The following is a 22,911-nucleotide window of genomic DNA, read 5'->3' as shown; positions in this document are numbered from 1 at the left end:
TGTGACATATGGTGTCTCTGACTGCTCTTCCATCTTGTATGTCCGTGGGAGGGTCAGGATGTTCATGGTTTGGATCACTGCTGCTGTTTGGTTCAGAAGGACAGTGTTCTCCTCTGATTGTGGCAATGTTGTGAAGAATCACACATGCCACAATAATGTCACATGCCCTTTCTGGGATGACCCTGAGTCTTTGCAGGCACTGGAACCGGGCCTTAAGCACTCCGATAGTCATTTCAATTCTGGCTCTTGTCCTGCAATTAGCCAGATTATATCGCTGCTGTGGGCCCGGTTCAGGGTCAGGGTAAGGGGTAAGCAAATAGGGTAAACATGGATACCCCCTATCACCAAGCAAGTAGCCAGTGAACTCTCCTAAGACAGAAGGATACACTTCAGTTCAAATGTCCCTGAAGCAATTGGTCTTTATATATTTTAAAGTATTTTCAACTCACCATGTCCAAATTTTGTGCTCAGTGTACATTCACGGAATATTTGTGAGTCATGGACAGAGCCTGGCCACTTGGCTTCCACATTTGTGATAATGTTGGCAGCATCATATATGATCTTCACAGTGCAGAGAACACAAATTAGCATCCATTACTATATTGAAATAATCTGTTAGTTTGAAATGCTACAGGGAACTATGTACCTGTACATTAATGCTGTGGAAAGACTTCCTGTTCACATAGTCTCCTTCATTTACTGAAGGAGCAATGATTGGAATGTGAGTGCCATCTGTACAGCCAATCACGCCTGGGAACCCTGAAAATAAATGTAAAATTTAAGTAGTAGTTCAAGTATCACCACATTATAAATTAAGTTTTGGTCATCCTGATACCTGCAATTTTGTGGCATCCCTCTTTGATAAATCTTGTGGGTCTATGACCGGGGAACACAAACGAGTGCAGGAGACGTTTCAGTGCAACTGTAACATTCCTGACTGCCCGACAGACGGTAGCCATGGAAACGTGCTCAACGTCACCAATATTATACAGAAAGCTCCCGTTTGCAAAAAACCGAAGTGCAATACAAATAATATGTACAGAACTGAGAGCATGTCCGCGATGTGTCACATGCGTAATATATGGCCTGAGGATGTTATCCAAATAACTTATAGATTGTGCTGAGAAACGGTAACGTTCGCACAGAAAATCATCAGGAAATGATAAAATGTCCAAACGCGCTTTAATCACTCTCTCCCGGCGGAGAGCTCTGCGGAGAATTTGGGCTTCACGATCTACTGGCTCTTCAAGGAAGGGACACGCCATGTCTGACACTTCCTACAGTCAGGTTTCCGACAAAGGGGCGGAGACAGTCAGGGTTAGTTGTAGTAAACCTGCTAGGGGGCAGGTTAGCTTCACGGTGTGTGTCGTCATAGTGACTCACTGAGGCTTCATCTAAACTCGCTTTGTGAAACCGAAAACCCAGAGTTTTCGTTAACTCAGGGTATACTTACTCAGTTTTTCCACTAAACCGGCTTCCTGAAACAGGGCCCAGGACTCTTCAGTGGTTGGTTTCTGTATGAACTGAGGTGAAAGGGTTTTGTTGGCTCTGGGCTGTGAGGACATCTTCTGCTGCATTTTCCTTTTCGGGACTGATACTAACTTAAACAAGTATTACATCATGTGCCAGTTCCATGCTGCCTGTCACTGACACTTTAATTCACCCGTTCACTGTGATACCTGCTGCTGTTGGTCACTGCACTGCTGCCCATGTATAATTCACAAGCTGCTCCATTTATTCATTTGCTTTGTTTATATGTTGCAGTGTTGTTAGGTTAGACTTTTAGCTGTTTCCTAATGATCCTGCTGTATGTCCTGTACATGCAGCAGAGTCTTTGTGTTCCTTTGATCTAAACGAGATCAAATGGCTGCTTTAGACTTCAATGTAGAGGAAGGATAATGAATGGAAACGGATAGATGCTCTGCTCCCACACAGGCTGCGAGACACTGCTGTGTTGTCATTCGACACTGCGGCCCTTCCACATGTGCGTGTTTGCTGTGGCAGTTAGCACTCAGCCTTTTGTCTATGGAAAGCTCCTCCACATCATGCAGCCTCTTTGCCACTGCGATTCACCGCCTCCTGCCGTGCTGCGCCAAACGCCGCTGCTCGTTTCTGGGTTCTGATGTGAAAACAGCCACCAACTCAGTGCAGCACAGGAACATCCGTTTGTGTGCCACCCACCAGCCTCAGCCTTCAACACGCAGCACACACACCGCCACTTAGCCATTAGGGAGGTAACTCAGCGAGAAATTGAATTTTGTGTCGTTATCTGGTGAATGCAAAGCGGCTCGTATGAAAGAAAACAGAAAGCAGAAGGGAGGAAGAGGGAAGTGGACCTGAAGAGCTGGAAATAGACTGAGAGATGTGTGAGGACAGATAAGAAAGACAAGCAGAACAAAGAAGAGGAGGATATTGTGGAGTTGAGCCTCACCAGCATGATGACGAGTGTGTGGCAGGCTAGCTGTTTGTCCTCCATGGCCGGCTCTGAGTCCCGAGTGTTTGTCTTGAAAATGACGGTGAGATCTGTGACTCTAGCAGAGCTTTAAATGAATCAAAACTCCCGCATCAGCACTTGGTGAGCACAAAGAGACTGAGTTTGCATCAGTAAGACTGTGTCTGAGAAAGTGTGTGTGGACAGACGTGCACAGGGACCATGTGCATTAACCTAAAATAGAAGGCAACTTCTCCCAGGAAGGTTGTCCTCTAATTGACTGGATTCTGTGTGAGCAGCACTTTTTAAACACCCTTTGTTGCCCATTTTGTGGTGATTAAACAAGCATTGCTTTTAATTAGCTTATCTTGGTATGAGCTGCTTTACTCAGCAGACAGGAAGAAGAGGCAGAGCACACAGAGAAGACTAAAGCCTGGCAGGATTTCTCTTAAAACAGAACTTATAACAGGTGAATCCTCGAATATGGATCTAAAAACCAGAGTTTTTAGGCCTGCTGTCATCATTCAAATGGCAAATTAGGCAGATTTGTTTACCTCATAAAAGCAAACTATTCACATCATATTCCCCATTTTTTCAGTTCCTTTAAACATGCTGTTTCAGCCGTTCATAGTGCTGCTTCATGTGAACACAATCAAAGCTCTGTCCACAGAGAGTTCCCAGAGCAGAGTGGGTTTGGTCTCAGCTGTGGCTGACGACCAGTAAGAATGATGTTTAACAAAATCGTAAAATGAAACTGAAGGTAAAACATATTCACAGATTTTTTATGTACCACAGACTTCTGAGGCATCAGTCATCAAACTGTTACATCAAACAACATCATTTGATTCAGCGGTCAAAGCTAATTTTAGAACGATTTCTGACCTTCCCTTTGTTTGTCTGCACAGACTGGGTGACAAACAGTTAACTGATGACTTCAGGCAGAATTGTTTATTTGAATAGTTTTAGTCTGACTCTGTTTGTCCTGCTGGATCTCAGTGAAGAATTTAAAAGCACTGATCACTATTTAATTACACTATTATAACACTTCATTGTATTGTATTGGATCTTATTCAATCCATTCGCTGTCCTTCAGTGTGCGTATTAAACAAATATGTAGGACTGTCTTCATTTATTTGTGCAACATTGTTACAATTTGAAACATCCTGTGTCAGAGTTCTGCTAGAAACTCGACTGCAGTTATTACTTTTATCCTAAACGTTTCCTGAAAAGCCTTCAGCTGTTCCCAAATGTCACAGCAACAGTTCTAACTGGGACAGGACAAACACAGCATCGCTCCCACTTTAGCTCCTCTTCATCAGCACCCTGTTATATCCACATCTGAATTTAAAATGACGTTGATTAAAAGCAGGCCCTGCTCTATCTTAAAGACCTTGCAGCACTGTATTCTAATGAAGCTATTCGCTCGTTCAGCAGTACAGTGGAAGTCTTCAGCTTCAGGCCTCTCTTCATAATTCGAATCTGGGAGACAGACACCATCTACTTTAAGATTGACAACACACATAGTTAAGGCTGGATCATGTGGCCTTAGTTATACTGTAGGCTGCTGGTCTCATGATGCTCTCAGTGTTTCTGATTTACTTCTCTTCACTCTCTCTGTGTGACTATTTTATAGCCTTTTGTCCTGTTGCCCACTCTTTGCCCCTCCCTGAGCCCGGTCCTGTTGGAGGTTTCTTGTTCTTAAAATTGCGTTTTTCTTCCAGGGTTTTGTCTAATTGTTGGGGTTTTCTTTCTAATGTTGTTGGGTCTAACCTATAGGACCTAAATCACCTTGAGGCTACAGTTGCTGTGATTGGGACACCCACTAACCTGACACGTATGTCTTTGGAAAGCTGGACCGGCCAGAGGAAATTGGATAAAGTTCAGTGGAGGTCATCGCTGCCCCCTGCATTTAGCTGGGCAGCACTGTCACCTCTCAGGGTGGCTGGGGTTTGTATGTTTTCTCTCTGCCTGTGTGGGTTACTTTGGGTGCTCTGACTTTCTCCAACAGTCAAAAAGAATATATAGGTTAAGTGGAAGCCCTGTGATGGACTTTTACCACCCCCGCACACTTCAAGGAATAAATATTCCTCCAGATTAACTTTCAGTTCTAAATCATTTCTTTCTTTCAGCAGGCAGCACGGTGTCGGTGAGAAGGCCCGAGGAATCCAAGGAATGTGAGAAGAAGAGCGATGGAGGTATGCAGGTGAGCTGTGAGTGGGCATGCTTCCCTTTGCTGACTGAGTGCTCATTGGGCACTTCTGCCAGTATGAGTATGAGGAATGGTTAAACCACTAAACCAAACGAGTGTGCACTGTGGTGACACACACTTGAATGAAGACATATTTTTCCAAAATAATACATGAACATGTGATATTCATTTCTAATTAGATGCACACAGCATAACAGTGTAGCAGTAGCTGAAACTATGTGGCGCTACAGCCTGTGGTCCATCCTCAGTGAAGTGCTAATAACCCAGTCAAAAGCCATGACATCATGGGATTGTGTACACGCGCCAGAATAAATCATGTTTATGCATTTTAAGCTTTTCTTGTGTCATTTTACATCAGAAAAGGTCAAGGTTAAGAAAAACAGAGAGACACCTTTGTGTTACATACTGTCCTTAGCAAAGCCGATGATGGCATGTGCAAAAACACGTGTTTGTCCAGGGAAAAGCCTTAATATAAAAGAGAACGATGTGGTGCTTTGGCTTGATCTGTACTTTAATGTTTTCATGTACAAGCTGCCTGCAACCTGGTCACATGTGGATCATTCCAGATAAAATAATATAACAACACCACTGAGCGTCTTTCAGCATGTTGGGATCTGTGTGATTTCAGTGTTGTAAAAATATCTCACTTTAGTGACAGTGGTCAGGGTTTAGTGCTCACTTCACCCACCAGAGTGTGAACTGTGTGTGTGTGTGTGTGTGTGTGTGTGTGTGTGTGTGTGTGTGTGTGAGACAGAGGACAGAAGCACTTGTCTCACATTTAGCTGCCACCGAGTCCCCTTTTCCCTTTTACATGCTCCTGTGTGTCAGACTGGCAAACTGCTATGAGGCCTGCGTGCAACCTCCAGACTGTCACAGGCTCTAAGAAGTTCACTGTGATAAAGTTGTAACTAGATAAATTCAGTTGCGTGTTCCATGTGAAAGTACTCCGCGCACATTCAAAATAAACGTCCCTGCTGACATTAATGAGAGAAAAGAGTAAGATTAGCACTGCTTTAGCATCTTTGCTGGAGAACACATGGTGATGAGGAGATGCTTAATTCTGATATGATAAATAATATTTCTCAGGGACTGACAGAAATGTCAGATCATCAGACTAATGTATGCCAAACACTGCAGCCCCTCCTGTTTAGTCCTGCTGCAGTTTGCACTGCTTGTTATGTAGCCCATGCCTTTCAGGTTGTGCATGACCTGCTTCTTATGAAAATCACTTACCAGCAGCAAGTAAATTTAATTTGTAAAGAAAGAAAGCAAATAAACAAAAGCAGTGTTGTATAAATAAATATGTAAGTTTGCCTCATTTCAATATCAAAGTGGACTTAAAAACACAGCATATAAAGATGCTTAAAACAACAGCTGTGTTTAGCAATTGTATTGAAAGTTCAACAGTTAATAATCATTACACTTCATTTGTCAACATCAATGGCAAAAAGTAGACAAATGCTCTGTTATGTATCAATGTTACACAAAGAATGACGCCCGTTCCCTCAAAACACACAAAGCTGACATTGAAATCTGAGCTTCAGTTGTTTCCCAGTTTAGAGTCATGTGATTTACATCTTTAATAGTGACATATCATTTCTGAAGGTAGCCTACGTTAAAACAACATTTTATTCTGAGACACACGTAAATAAGCAGCGTGGGAATTTGACGTGTTGTCAGACTCTTGTAGTGACCCCTGCTGCTTCCACTGTTCAGGTTAAGAAATCCTCTGTCTGAAGAGATGATGCTGTCAGTTCCAGAAAGGTTAATGGGAACATCGTTCCTTCAGCCCACGTGTCTTTTATTACTACATAAATTGATTATTAAGGAGATACGCCTAACATTTCTGTGTAGACACACACACACTGCCTGATAATGATAACTGGAGCTTCAGGAGGTTCTCAGAGGAGATGAGATGTTAGTGTGGGTGGCTCCTCCATTCACCGTGACTTTGGTCAGCTCTAATTTGGTCTGGCTATGCTGCAAAAATCAGACACGCAGCTGTACATCAGCCACTGTGTTTGGTAAATGCAAACATCTGTGTTGCAGCTTCAGTGTGCACATTCTTGGATCTGGATCTATCCGGTCGTTCAGTCTGACGTCACTAGCCGTGTCTGGGCCTAAACTCCGCTGCAGGTCCATATATCAAACGATCACTATGGCATTACTGAGAATTGAAAAACTGTCTAAAGTCTTTCATCTTTAATAAAATGATCAGTTCTGCTCTACCAGGTGTAACAATTGAGTTTAACATCCAGGCATCCATGAAAACGGAATTTATGACATTTAACGGAGTTAGAAGTTAGCAGGAAGTTAGCTCGCTAGCTTCTATCTAAATACAATATAGCATGTCCTGACTGCGGGGTTTTGGAAACAAATTCAAACGTACAGCTCTGTTATCACTTCCAACATAAATGAAGACAGAAAACTAAACAGCAGTGACGTTTGTAGGGTTACTGAAGTTGGGCTAGCTGGTATATAATGATGTGCTACGTGACCGCTAGCGACACAGCTATGTTAGCATAATATAAACAAGCTAACTTTTTTTCCACTCGATAAAAGTTAACGTGAGTGTCACTACCCGATCCGTACCGGAAACCCGATCGGTACCCCGCATGCGCAAATCTTACGTCACTTCCTCTCTTTGCCAACATTGCGACATTCAATATATTTGAATGATACGGTTAGCGCCCAGTTAGCTCCTAGCATTTCTCAACAGCTCTGCCTCCTTTTCGACTGCCCGGGACATTTAAACAATGGATAATCCGTATACAAAGAAATTCATGCTTTTCTCCTCAACAGAGAGCGTCCCCCAATTGAGCAACAGCGCCGTAAAATAAGAAGAATGGTGCCTAATTACAGAGTTAATAATGCAGACTTTGTAATATCTCACGTGTAGATTCATCAGCCAGATTAAGTGTTTACTGACAATTGACAGTGATAGCGCACATCATGATCACTATTCCAACAATCCTCTCCTCACAGACAAGCATAAACACACTCGACTATCGCTAAATCTGATTTAACACACGTTTGTAATGACGATAATTCAGTTTATAATAGGGTTTATTCGCTCGGTCAGCAGGTGGCGGTATCCTCGTACACTGGGGAGTAAACTGCCATTAAACAAACAGAAGAAGAAGAAAACATCTGCACATGCGCGGTACGGATCGGGTAGACCCGATTTGTACGGTCAGACTTTACACATGCGCAGTAAGGATCGGAGAGTCCTGATCCGTAACTTTCTTTTTATTTTTCGTTTTTGTCTACATTGTACTGAAATGCTTCATTATTGCAAACATTTTAAGATATACTTGTTATTCTTAACATCTTAACAGATACTCTGACCCATAACTATCGTAAAACGCTACGACCGGAAGTAGAAACCTTTCGCGCATGCGGGGTACCGATCGGGTTTCCGGTACGGATTGGGTAGTGACAGTGAGTGTTGTCGGTGGTCAGGAACAAATGTAATCGCATAGCAGGATGCTGTAAAAGGACCAAACTTCAGCCAGGAGAACAACTGAGATAATCCATCCACAATACGAGGTTAGTCATTCATATACTGCTGCATGGGCTGTGCTGTAGTTACATCCTAAGGTTTTAAAAACTGAGCTTAAATAAATGATTAGCGGTAATAAAAGCCGAGGGAGGTCAACAGTGATCACTGACTGTTTTAGGAGCTTTTTGAGATCAAATAGAAGAAAATACAAAACATTAAACATGTTAACAACACAAAAGCCATATTAAACGCAGACTACTTTAGGCCCGCAAGTAGGATTCGTCACGTCATCACTTAACGACCGGTTACTTTCTTGATTGGCGTGCAGCCACGATGTGGTGGCTTCTCTGTATTATTGTTGGGGTATTTTCCTTACAGTATCGGGCACCTGGAGGTAGCTGCTGTTGTGATTTGGTGCTATATAAATACAATTCTAATTAACTGAATGACTGAGTCAATTGCAATTTAGTGTCCGTTTATGCTTCCATGCTGGCAACAGCAGTGACCAGAGGTTTTAAGGTGATCACTTTGTCCTTTTTCCAGTTTTGGCATAAACATTCACTTGGCGTCACAGAGGAGACGATTCAGTTTTGGTGCTCAGTCACTGGGACTGCATTCATGCATCAATTATCATCTTCACAGTGGCATCACAATCTTCTGAAAAAGTACCTGCTGTACAAGGATGGTCAATGCATTAAAAACAGGCATAGCTGTAAAGAGCTATGATGTGGTTTCACACACATTTTCAAACTAATATCTTCTGACACGGCTGCTACTTTCCAGCCACGATCTAATACTCAGAACGTCAGAAACCTGACACTTTAACATCACTCTGGTGTTTCCCAGTATGAGTTGGTACAGCATCTCTGCTCAGTCAACAAAATTCTGCCTGAAACCACAGACAGATTTTTGACATGTGAACAACAATCGAAGGCTGATTTATTTCAGCAAGTATCTGATGAGTACCCAGTACTGGAAACCCAGTGTTAGAAAGCTGCTACATTTACATTAAAACATTTAACATGGTCAGTGCCACTGTTTCATTTTTCATTTCACTTTAATAAAGTGTGTATTTGATCCCCTATCACTCCCAGGTATTTTATAGAGTTAACAAGCTGACACTGGGAGCCTTCTCAACTCATTACCTGTATAAAAGACAGCTTTCTATAGAATCAGTCGGTCTATCCAGATTCCAAACTGAGCACCATGGCCAAGACCAAACAGCTCTCCAAGAATTTTAAGGACAAGACACAAGGCTGGAAGAAACATCTCCCTCAGTCTGGAGCTCCACGCAAGATCTCACCTAGTGGAGTTTCAATGATAATGGGAACGGTGAGGGACCAGCCCAGAACTATTTGGGAGGAAGTTGTCAATGATCTCACAGCAGGTGGGACCATAGTTGCTAAGAAAACAGTTGGTAACACACTACGCCGTAAAGAACTGAAATCAAGCCTGAAAGGCTGAAGCACATGTAAAGGCCCAGTAGCGGTTTTTGATATGGGCGACATGGGCGGTTGCCAGGGCGGCATCGTGGCATTGGCAAGAAAAAAAGTTGCTGGCACCCATGCTGCCCTGACATCATGCCAGCACATTTTGGGGATTGCATGGGCACCATTTGGTTTTCTATCACCCATTAATGGGGAGTAAAGGCGTGTTTGCGAGGTGCGCCTGCTGCTTGGTGCACAGGGAGGAGAGGGGTTTCTCTGGCTGGCTGAAGCAGCATCTAATAACCAGCTCGCAAAATAAAACAAAATAAAAACCAACAAGCTGGGCTGTCAATGTTAACGCCGTCATCACGATTAATCCATTTGGAGCGCAGAAGAACTCAAAATCCCTGAAATGTCAACGCATTTGGGCAGTTTGTCCACAGTTTGTCTATTCTGTGCTCCAGATGGGTCGATTGCATTAAAAATTTGCACCGATGTGTTTTCTAAATGCTATCGCACACATATACGTGAAAAGTGAGCCGAGGGCCCTCAGTGCTGCTGCTGAAGTCTCACACACAACCTGTCCAAAGGCGGGCTGCTTCCAAATAGTGCACATTTCATTCGTAATGTTGTCAGTCCAAGCTCGTTATGTATTAATGATTTTTCATATAAGGTTTATGGTTTATGTTGTGGGGTTGGGTGTTGATACTGGAGTGCAAACTGACCGATGGAAGATGGACAAGAAAAGGTCAAAGCCATCAGTTCCTCGGTTTGGACAACAGAGAAAAGAAGACGAGAAACGAGCAAAAGACTCAGGTGAGCAGATGTGTCTTTGGACAACGGCAGGTATTATGCATCCTGAAACAAGATAACATTCATTAGCAGGGATAGTGATACACTTCTGTTTACCTTTGTTAGCCACTTAGCTATGATAGTAAACAGCAGACAGACAGTAGACACTGATGTCGCTTATTGAATCTTTTGGACTGTGTTCAGCACAATATTAATTAGCCATTAGTTGGAAGACCTGCGCTGCTGATTTCTCTGCTATTCTCAGTGTGTGATGAATTATAATGGCTGTTTGTTAGCTGTTAGCATACTCGCTCCCTCACTATATAAAATGTTTATCTGGTTACATTCAGTATGGTTCCAACAACAGTTTTCACAATAACATATGTTAATGTGCAATCCTCAATATGGTTTATGTGTACAGGCTGGTTTGAAGTTTGTCACTGAACATCTCAATGACTGAGAGGAGGACTTTGTGAAAGCGTTGTGGTCAAATGAGACCAAAATCCAGCTCTTTGGCATCAATTCAACTCGCTGTTTGGAGGAGGAAGGATGCTGCATATGACTCAGAGAACACCGTCCCCACTGTCAAACATGGAGGTGGAAACGTCATGGAAACATCATCCTGATACTATGGTGTTTTCTAAACCAAACTAAGTTAAGTGTTAAACCAGGTCAGTGAATACAATCGATGATAAAAAGTGGGTGGATAAAGACAAATCGCAAAACCTAGAAGTTCAAATCCAAATCATAGTCTCCTGGCTGATAAACTTACACCCCTTCCCACCCATAGATTTCATGAAGATATATGCATTCATGTTTGTAACCAAATAAATAGTTAAATTAATTAACATGTTACCTTAAAGCATGTTAAAAACAAACCAAATTGGGTGGAAAGGTACATTCATTATGACATTTTGTAAGTTGTCAATGACAAAAAAAGTCAAAAAAGCGATAGCATTGTCCGTAGTGAACTTGCTTCTGCTGCCCTCAAATGGTCCAAAAAAGGTAATTGTTGTAGATTTTAGCACATGTGGAGTAGATGCGATCAAATAGAAGATTCACTGTATGACAAGGAGGTAACAATGAAAAATGAGAGGTGTTTATCAGGCACCAACTGAATCATTATCTTCTATATATTATAATTTCTATGATCTCTGTGTTTGTATTTCTGGGCAGAATTCAAATTTAAAAGTTTGAGAGTTGTGGCTTTTTAAATAGATCTGAGTTCATCTGGTTTGATTGTGGCCTGCAGGCTGGATAGCAGCAGAGCGTGTCCATCGCTATCAAAGGAGAAAACATCAGAAAAGCAAACAGAGCTTCCATCGTTTGATTTGTAAGTCAAATTGACTGCACTGCGGTGATTCATTGCTGCCTGCAAGGTGATTCAAGTTACGTTGGAGAATCCACACAAAGCTCTCTGACTTTAATCCAGGTCCTACTTTCACTCCCAACTCAGTGTTCAAGAGGTACTGTCATCCTTGACCTAATTTCCATGCCCCCCTTCCCTCCTATCACCCACCACCTTCCTCTGTGATTTCATCTCCGGCTCTGTTGGGTTTTGCCTCTCTAAGAAGAGGAGAAAGCTGTCGGTTACAGGCTAGCATGCCGTAGAGGGTAAGGAGGGGAATATGAGCTAATGAAGTCTGCCCTGAGTGGGAACAGCCGTGCCTTTTTTCTGAACTTCACTTCAACTTGTTAACATGACATGTTAGACCTCTGCAACTGCTCTTCTCTCTTCACTTGCCATCTTTCCATTTTGGCGTTCATTATCAATCAGTCCCCAGCCAGTGCCTCCCATTTTCTCCCTTTCCTCCACATGCCTTGCAGTGCTGTTTTGCTTTCTCCCTCTCCCCTTCCTCCAACACTCCCTGTCATCTCATATATACATCTATCCCCATTAATACAGCAACTGAAAGGGCCCGAAGGTGACACTGTGACAGGCAAATCAAGCTCTTTTTTTCTGGCATCACTCACACCCGTCAGTGACTTTAATATGATTTCAGAGGCCATTTGCATTCCATTTGTGGCTATTGAAAGTTATCAATCTGCCTTATTTTCCCCTGGTGATGTTGACTGACTACCAAAAATCAGCACAAACAAAAAAAAATCAGGAAAGAGAAAATGAGAGCCCGCAGTCTGAAAAGTCAGTCTAGGGTGGAAACAGCAAATATGTGAAGTGTAGTCACAGAGGTTATTAAGCTTTATTACAATATGACACTCTGAGCGATATGAAGAAAAAAAGATTCCTAAGCAAATTATTCTCAGATTTGGTGAACCACCCATTTACGTTAACCCTCTTTCCTCCAATATCTTCTCTATAAAAACTGTCAGAGCCTTGCAATAACCCTCTCCCATGATTAGGATTGTTCTGCCACATGTAAGCCAGTCCACATGAGCAGTGTTGGGAAGGTTACTTTTAAAATGTATTCCATTACAGAATACAGAATACATGCCCCAAAATGTATTCTGTAACGTATTCCGTTACGTTACTCAATGACAGTAACGTATTCTGAATACTTTGGATTACTTAATATATTATCATGCTTTTTACAACAACGTGAATGTACTATTGCTGTGTGATTTATTACTATTACTGAAGGTCCGCGACTCCGAACTGTAGTAAAGGGACCTCTGACTAATACGGCGGGGTCCCTGTCGGCTCGTAGCCCAAAAATAGCTTTACTTTGTTGTGTGGGTCAACTTTGCTTGCGAGAGACAGAGAGAGGCGTTGAAAGACTGCTCCAACGGAACTTATTGTTTTCGGAGGAAAACAGGAACACGGTGTACAGTCGAGTCTTAATAGCTTACTTACAACTGGGCTCGTCAGGCTCTCTTCTTGGCTGAAGTGGTTATTATTATATTTACATGCTTCCAGCTCCCGTTTTTCCTCGATGACAACTCGTACCTTTCCACTCCCCTTTTTTTCCCTCCTCGCGCTCACAGACCCATAACGTGTATGGCAGTCCATTCTCCCTGCAACACGGACTACACTGCCCATGATGCTACATTCTTTAGAGCTATGCTTGTAGCATTCTGCCTGTTAGCTTAGCACAACAACAACAACAACGAAAATGCGCTCTCTCACCCAGGAAACACGCAGTCGCAGAGAGAGAGAGAGCGTCGCCCTGTAACCATGGCAACCGTAACGCTGCCGCCTGGAACAACAGAACGTAGCTGTCAAACAAAACCCAAACAGTGCTGACCCGCGACAATATGAAACAGGAAAGTACCGCAGTGTAATCCATTTATTTCAACAAAGTAACTGTATTCTGAATACCACCTGTTTAAACGGTAACTGTAACGGAATACAGTTACTCATATTTTGTATTTTAAATACGTAACGGCGGTACATGTATTACGTTACTCCCCAACACTGCACATGAGTAACTGCTGTTAGCTTCTTCAGCCAGTAGGTGTGGATCATATCAAGTCTTTGTGCTGTCCAACTGTTAATACTGGAGAATCATTGCTGGATGTCTGCACTTAGGTCTACTATTCCTTTTGTGTTCAGAGTACACAATGGATAGATCTTTGGAGAGTAGGCCATTAACTCTCTGACCAGAGCTTAACCAACCTGCATCCAGGTTGGCGTCAAAACCAAAGATTCAAGATGCTTTATTTGTAACGTGCATAGTTATACGAGTACAACACACTCGTTGACACGCTCTTCGACTATGCAAAAAGAGAGAGAACTGTATATACATCAGTGAATATATACAGGAGGACATTATGTGCAGTAAGTGAATTATGTACATTAAACCGATTAAATAAAATAGTCAATCTGGAATTTTCAAATGTAAAATCTGAATGGATGGCTTGGGGGTAGAAGCTCCTCTTGAGAAATGAACCATCTCTAATGTTATGGTAGTTTCATCTCAGACAGACCTCAGTCATATAGGAAGTCCACTGATGGAGCTGAAGCTTTGAGTTTCTGGACAGAGGAGCATGTTGGAGCTCCTCCTTCTTTGGCTGGGTGCAGGGTTAGTCAGATCAATGTATAACTTTCTGTGATGTGTTTTTGCAGTTTTATCCTGCCTTTTTTTTTTCAAACAAAGAAGCCAAAACAATCAAGCGCACACTCTGCAATTATTAAATGATTGTTTCTTAACAAAGAGAACTTAGCAGATTTAAAGTCAGCAACACTCTGTCTTATCTCCTTTGTTGTTTCTCTGCCTTCCCCAACTTCTATGTAATGTGGATTGGCAAAAAGTTCCCGTAGAGCTTGTTTGGAGCTTGGACTGGTTTCCATGTTCCACCCAGTATCACTGGTAAGTCATTATACAGCAGCTGAGCTTCTCCATCACTGTATCATCACCTGGATATTTCATGTTGGGTGGCTGTAGCTCAGGTGGCAGAGCAGGTCAGCCACTAATCAGAAGGTTGGTGGTTCAATCCCAGGCTTGCCAAATATCCTTGGGCAAGATACTAACCCCATGTTTGCCCCAGGGCAGCTGCAGCTACACCATCACCAGTGTGTGAATGTGTGTGTGAATGACTGAATGTAGTGTAAAGCGCTTTACCATGTCATCCCGTCAGAAATACACTCACTGGGGATCTCAATGGAACTAACATCTAACATCAAAATCCAATACAATCAATTCTTCAACCTTCATGGAGATCTGGACAGACAGCTGATGTCAAACAAACTCTCTGTCAGGCTATTTAACTGGTTCACTTACCAGTAAGGGTCTACAAGGAGAAATGAAAGTATCATCTAAAACCATGCCTCAGTATGTTTCATTCGACTCACTGTCTTACAGATCAGTGGGCCTACTCTCACTGTATTTGCTACAGTGTGTTTCCCTCCCAAGCTAAACGAGGATTTTTGTTGTTCTGTGTCCTGTCATGTTATTTTGCTGGGTGACTTTAATATACATGTGGACAATGTCACTAATACTCTTATGAGGGATTTCTCCTCATGTCTTTGGTCAGCAGAGTGTTGATTTTCTCTGGCGTTACTCCTCAGAACTGTCAGCATCAAATCAGGAGATGGTAACCTTTGAAGTCCAGTTAATATTATCTAAGTTCAACTCTTTTCACTCTATAATATTAAAAACATTGTAAGTTCCATGGGAGAAGGCAGTTATGCCAGTCTTCCCAGTAGAGACAATGTATCTACTCCTGATGAACCTGTGTCTCACTACAGTGATGGACTACACAGACTTGCTCCCTGGTTCACCCCAGAGTTACCCCAACTTAAAGGTAAAGGTCGTCGCTTGGAACACCTTTGCAGAAAGACTGGTTTTGCTGTTCGTAAGAGTCCGTATAACCAACAGATGTGTCACTATAAGGATGCTCCATCTGCAGCCAAATCTGAATCCTCTCCAACATTAATCAGGTGTAGTAAAGGCAACTCTTTTGTACTGTAAACCAAATTCTTTGGCCACCTTTCCACCTCAGTTTTACTGCACTGAGCAATCTAATGTTTGTATGGCACTTTTCAATTTTCAGTTCAATTCAATTCAATTTTATTTATACAGCAACAAATCACTACAACAGTCGCCTCAAGGCGCTTTATATTGTACAGCAGATCGTACAATAATACATACAGAGAAAAACCCAACAATCATATGACCCCCTATGAGCAGCACTTTGGCGACAGTGGGAAGGAAAAACTCCCTTTTAACAGGAAGAAACCTCCAGCAGAACCAGGCTCAGGGAGGGGCGGAGCCATCTGCTGAGATTGGTTGGGGTGAGAGAAGGAAGACAGGATAAAGACCTGCTGTGGAAGAGAGACAGAGATTAATAACAGATATGATTCAGTGCAGAGAGGTCTGTTAATACATAGTGAGTTAAGAAGAAACACCCAGTGCATCATGGGAATCCCCCGGCAGCCTACACCTATTGCAGCATAACTAAAGGAGGATTCAGGGTCACCTGTTCCAGCCCTAGCAAAAAGGAAAGTTTGAAGCCAAACTTAATAATACTAAGATGGTAATATTCATCATCAGCTCTATAGAATTCCAAATAAGGCACACTGTTTGATCGTCCTTCTAGTTTCACTCTGCCAACTACTGAAGAAATATTTGGATTTATGAAGAAATCTAAACTTTCTGGCCTTGACACACTTTCCAGTCAGGTGCAAAAACCCTGCTTATCCTCTCTCTCCTTTAATAACTGATAGTATTCACTATTCCCTAATCTCTGGCTTTTCTCTCTAACTCTTGAAAGAGCTGTGATAACTCCAACTGTCCAATTGCTAATTTATCTTTTCCTTCAAAAATCCTTGACAAAACAGTTGCTGTACAGATTTCTTCTCAGCTTAATAACAATTAAAATCTGTCATTATATTCTTTAAAATGCCTTGCCTGGTAGTGATCAGTATGTAAAGTTTGTGAGCCTGCCCAGATCGCAGGGCTCTCTCTTTGGTCACCTTCTATTTATTATTATCTTTTAGCCTCTGGTCACATTTTTAGGAAATGTGGGGTACATCTTCATCCTTATGTTGATGACACACATGTCCATGAAGCCTAAATCGAGCATCACACTGTCTTGTCTGACTCACATGTGATAATCAATCAGGTTTTCTGCGAATTTCCTTAAATGAAACAAAGAGAGGTTTTTCTAGAAGGAAAAAATGAGGCAATTCTCAGATATCGCCCCCGTCCCAGGTTCATTTATTTTTTTATATATATATATATATATCGTAGTGGTTAAACTACACGCCTTTGGAACAGAGGATCGCAAGTTCGATTCCTGCCTGGGGCGTCTGTATCCAGTAAGGGTCCTAAGGCTAGACCCCCTATGCTAAGCAAGCCTACCGCAGACATGAGCGAGACAGATAAATATGAAGGCATGCCGGCTCGGACGTCGCCCGGATCAACAAGGTCCGCGTCAGGTGTTGAGGAACCAGGGCACCCTGACGAAAAAAAGTGGGCTACTGGAACAAGAAGGCATCGGTGGGCAAGGGACGAAAACAGGGCGTTGTTGGAATGCTACTACGCAAGTAACCCCGGCGGAAGGGGCTACATGAATAGGATGAGGGACCTATGGATTCTTCGATACCCAACATCCACGATGACGGCGAAACAACTAGTAGCTCAGTGTTCCAACATTCGAAAGAAGGGACTGCTCTCACAGCTAGAGATTGACGAGGAACAGACACCAGACGAGGTCACAGAGATGCGAGGATCCTCCGTAGCAGAGTCAGACACAGTGACTGCCGAGACATCAACTGGGTCCAAGGGTCATGGCGTTTGGGCTCCAGCTAGTCACCACAAAAGGATGGATCCCATAAACACAGCAATAACCATGAAGGGGTTGGCGGAAATCCGGGAACACCAGACCAACGAAGTTCGAGAGGCTTTTGGGCAAAAAGGGGACACCTTCCTGTTCCTTTTTCTGGAGAATACACAGATCGTTGTTTGAAATCGGAGCAGAATAATCCCCTGATCTGTGTTACGACTGAAGGGTTGTCTAACCCCTAAGGTTGAAGAATTAAGAGCAGAGGATCACGCAACTGGACGACACTGGTAGCTGGAGCAATAAAATAAAGGTTAAGAGCTCTTCGGACAGAGGTTCTAGTCTACGTCTGGATGGTATAAGGGAACACCAAATAAAGCTGTGGGAGAACAGGGGAGTGTCATCTGGACCTGCTATCCTTGTAGTAATAGTTTGTCTTGCACCTGACTTGCGCAAACACAGAGGTCATCTTACATATGGTTTGCCCGTCAGGGGGACAAAGGACCTCAGGAGTGAGAAGAGATGAACCCGGCCACACTGGGTTACAGGGTGTTTTTGAGGTCATTATTCTAATGACCTCATCAGGGGGAATTGTAAAATTATGATATTATTTTATGCCATGTTATACCCCTAATTAAAGATTGTGAATTATTATGTAGTTTTAGTTTGCATTATTCTCCTGAATTAGAAGAAGCTGATAACTATTGCATTAGTTAAACTGATTTGCATTACATTAAATTGCTGACTTGTTGTGAATGAATGATATTGTTTTATGATGCATTATATTGCTGAGTTATAAGAAATACTGTTCGCAGAAGGTTATTGTCTAATTTGTCTGAGTAGAAGAGAACAGAGTGTGCTGGAGCTTTCTGCCCCATTTCAGCAGGAGCAGATAAACAGGGAGCCAAGGTCGTAGCTTAGGCGCTGTGTGAGAGAGAGCATGTGAATGTTTAGGCTTTTTATGATAAGGTGGAGGCACCAGAGGTTATAAAAGTTTGAGCAATGCTCCACCATTTTGAGATTTTGAGGCTGTCTGCATCAGTGTCCATCTCCCACGTGTGTGATCATTAAATCATCGTTTGACTCAACCCGGCCGGACCAGTGTTGTTATTGTGGTTTTTTCTCTTGTCTCCATCCCCAATATTTTGAACCTTAACAAGGTACAACACAAATGCTACGGCAAGGAGGAGTCAGGACGCCAGGTCAGGGGGGAGATATCATCACCCCCACCCGAGATTGGGTACATAGCCCCAAGTGCGATAGGAGAAGGATCGTTGAGTGCGAGAGGAACTGACCTGAAAAATAGGCTCATGGCCAAGCTTGAAACCTGGATCCCCCGTAGCCGGTTACCAAGATTACGTGAAGTACCCTCAGAAGGTCTGCTAGATGATGTTAATGCAGCACTACGGGCAATACCTACAACCACGATTACCGACACTAACAAGCTGATCTACAATACGGCAGCAGTGATCAGTGAGATGCTTGGCTACAAGTTGAACAGCCACAAGGGGCAGTACCCTCCATGGAGAAGGAGGCTAGAGGGCAAGATCAAAGTAGCACGGAGGGAGGTTAGCCAACTAACGGAGTTGCAGAAAGGTGCGACAAATAAGGTGCCTAAGAAATACAGCAAGTTGTCCATACCTGAGGCCTTGGAAACTGCCAAGCAAAGACTCACAGCCTTGGCCAGCCGCTTGAGGAGGTACACCAGAGAGATAGAAGGCAGGAGAATAAACCAGCTGTTCTCCACAGTGGCTAGAGGATCTGAGGGCAGACCACAGCGACCTCCCTGAACAGGGTCCAGTAACCATCACAGTGGCAGATATCCAAGAAAGGGTCTCCAGTATGAAGAGTTGGACAGCACCAGGGCCCGACATGGTTCACGCCTACTGGCTGAAGAAGCTGACTGCACTCCACGAGCGTCTGGCAGCACAAATGAACCAGCTGCTAGTTAACGAAAGACACCCGGAATGGCTAACTGAAGGCCGGACGGTCCTGATCCCCAAGGACCCCAAGAAGGGACCGGTCCCCTCCAACTACCGACCAATAACCTGCCTCAGTACTACATGGAAGCTCCTGTCAGGCATCATATCGGCTAAGATGAACAGGCACATGGGTCAATACATGAGCGGGACACAGAAAGGAATTGGCAAGAATACCAGAGGTGCAAAACACCAGCTACTGGTAGACAGAACAATCAGCCGAGACTGCAAGACCAGACTGACCAACCTGTGCACTGCCTGGATTGATTACAAGAAGGCCTATGACTCAATGCCCCACAGCTGGATACGGGAATGCCTAGAATTGTACAAGATCAATGGGACCCTAAGAGCCTTCATCAGGAACTCAATGGGGATGTGGCGTACAACACTAGAGGCCAACTCCAAGCCCATAGCACAAGTTACCATCAAGTGCGGGATCTACCAAGGAGATGCTCTGTCCCCACTGCTGTTCTGCATAGGCCTGAACCCCCTCAGTGAGATCATTAACAAGACTGGCTACGGATACCGACTACGGAACGGAGCAGTTGTCAGCCACCTCCTGTACATGGATGACATCAAGCTGTATGCCAAGAGTGAACGAGACATCGATTCACTGATCCACACTACCAGGCTATACAGCAATGACATTGGAATGTCGTTCGGACTGGAGAAGTGTAGTCGGATGGTAACAAAGAGAGGGAAGGTAGTCAGAACTGAGGGGATTGAACTACCAGAAGGCAACATTGCAGACATAGAAGACAGTTACAAGTACCTGGGGATCCCGCAGGCAAATGGGAACCATGAAGAGGCCGCTAGAAAGGCTGCAACCACCAAGTACCTGCAGAGGGTCAGGCAAGTCCTGAGGAGTCAGCTGAATGGTAAGAACAAGATCCGGGCCATCAACACATACGCCCTGCCCGTGATCAGGTACCCTGCTGGGGTAATAAGCTGGCCAAAGGAGGAGATAGAAGCCACTGACATAAAGACAAGAAAGCTCCTGACCATGCATGGAGGGTTTCACCCCAAGTCCAGCACCCTGAGGCTGTACGCTAAGCGGAAGGAAGGGGGCCGGGGACTGGTGAGTGTCAGCACCACAGTCCAGGATGAGACAAGGAACATCCAAGAATACATTGGGAAGATGGCCCCAACTGACCGAGTGCTCAGTGAATACCTCAGGCAGCAGAAACCCAAGAAAGAGGAGGGAGACGAGGAACCATCATGGAAGGACAGGCCCCTGCACGGTATGTACCACCGGCAGATAGAGGAGGTGGCTGATATCCAGAAATCCTACCAGTGGCTGGACAAAGCTGGACTGAAAGACAGCACAGAGGCACTAATCATGGCAGCACAAGAACAAGTTCTGAGTACAAGATCCATAGAGGCTGGGGTCTATCACACCAGGCAAGACCCCAGGTGCAGGCTGTGTAAAGATGCCCCAGAGACTATCCAGCACATAACAGCAGGGTGCAAGATGCTAGCAGGCAAGGCATACATGGAACGCCATAACCAAGTGGCCGGCATAGTGTACAGGAACATCTGTGCCGAGTATAACCTAGAAGTCCCGAGGTCAAAATGGGAGATGCCCCCAAGGGTGGTGGAGAATGACCGAGCTAAGATCCTGTGGGACTTCCAGATACAGACGGACAAAATGGTGGTGGCTAACCAACCGGACATAGTGGTGGTAGACAAACAGAAGAAGACAGCCGTAGTGATCGATGTAGCGGTTCCCAATGACAGCAATATCAGGAAGAAGGAACACGAGAAGCTGGAGAAATACCAAGGGCTCAGAGAAGAGCTCGAGAGGATGTGGAGGGTGAAGGTAACGGTGGTCCCCGTGGTAATCGGAGCACTAGGTGCGGTGACTCCCAAGCTAGGCGAGTGGCTCCAGCAGATCCCGGGAAAAACATCGGAGATCTCTGTCCAGAAGAGCGCAGTCCTGGGAACAGCTAAGATACTGCGCAGGACCCTCAAGCTCCCAGGCCTCTGGTAGAGGACCCGAGCTTGAAGGATAAACCGCCCGCAGGGGCGTGCTGGGTGTTTTTTTTTTTTTTTTATATATATATATAGGACAAAAAAACTCATTAACTGCATAATTTCTGTAATTAATCACGATTAATCGCATTTACTTGATCAATAACCTGGTTGCAATTAAATTTTTTTCAATTTTATATTTAAGCTTGTAACTGACATTTATGCAATATAACTGAAGTAAGTGGAGAATAAACAAAGAATGTTAAATGCTTAAATTCAAAGAGAATTTGAATAGTTTTCTTCAATCTTTTAACACAAGTTTTCTCCTGTGAAATACAACTTTAAAAAAAATATATATACTAATAGGTAATTATACACTAATATTTAATATATATTAGTGCTGTCAAACAATTTAAATGTTTAATCAGATCGATCACTGGGTTACTGTGGATTCATTTTGATTAATCACGATTAAATATCATTCATTTTTATTCTATATTAATCGCATTTCATTTTGCATGAGCAAACAGACTCGAGAAAAAAGGTAAAATATACAAACTTAACATGTTTATTGAACATGTTGAACATCCATGTTAACAAAAAACTGTAAACATGTATCCACTCTCTCTGTCACTCTTGGGAAAGCACTTCAAGTCCTTGAAACGAGGAACCAAAGCGATGTAAAGCGCGTGTTCTCAACGATATTAACAGGTCTGCGGTTTGTTGCAATCCACTTGGCGTCAGTCAGTATGTCCGAAGTAGACTTAGTGAGTCTCCGTGAGTGGTTTGTCGCAAGCTAGGCGACGCGTTATCCAAAGTGCTAGCAGCATGCCCGACTAACGTATGCTTCCGTCAATGTGACATTTTAAACTGGAAGTGCTTCGGTGAAAAGAAAATTCCTTCTTGCACAACATGCACAATACTTTATGTCGGTCGACTGTTCCATCTTGTTATTGTTTTAATACTCAAATTTCCCATCAAGAGGGCCGATGTGCGTTTATCATCTTCCATATTGAGTTGATTGGTTCAGCTGCCCGTCACTACCAGATCAACTGCCCATTTGCGCATGTGCGAAGGTAACTCTGCTTGGACAAACTGCCCGAAATGCATTGACAGAAACATTTCAGGGATTGTGAGTCATTCTGCAGCCCAGATTCCTTTGTAACACTTCTGGAGTCGTTACAGTACACTAGGACCAGTTAGGTTCGACTACTAGAGTAGTAATGAGTGTAGCATGTAATAAAGACCACAGACCAGAAAGTAAATTTAAATTGCCGGCTTGTTATTTTGCAAAGACAGAGAATAGACAGTTGACACGCACTACATAACACATTCAACATCACGTTTAGGGAAACAAGATGTTTCTTGTTTATCTCAAAACCTTTCATTTGGCTTTAAAATGATGTTATTTTAGACCT

The 22,911-nt window shown here is 43.4% G+C and overlaps 1 long non-coding RNA gene across 1 annotated transcript; it reads right to left on the bottom strand.

Moving 5' to 3' along the window:
* Positions 1–301: 301 nt before the first annotated feature.
* On the bottom strand, positions 302–799 carry LOC146581415 (uncharacterized). Its single transcript, XR_014888499.1, has 3 exons — positions 647–799; positions 450–561; positions 302–369 (listed from the first exon to the last, which is right to left on the bottom strand). It is a non-coding gene; the product is annotated as an uncharacterized LOC146581415 (long non-coding RNA).
* Positions 800–22,911: the final 22,112 nt, after the last annotated feature.

This window comes from Mchenga conophoros, linkage group LG2 (assembly GCF_057382185.1).
Source record: "Mchenga conophoros isolate Kocher_MC1m ecotype Shallow Benthic linkage group LG2, M_conophoros_male_GT1.1, whole genome shotgun sequence".
Taxonomy (NCBI): Eukaryota; Metazoa; Chordata; class Actinopteri; order Cichliformes; family Cichlidae; genus Mchenga; species Mchenga conophoros.
Note: the sequence above shows the minus strand (reverse complement) of the source record. Positions and strands in the feature narration are given on the sequence as shown.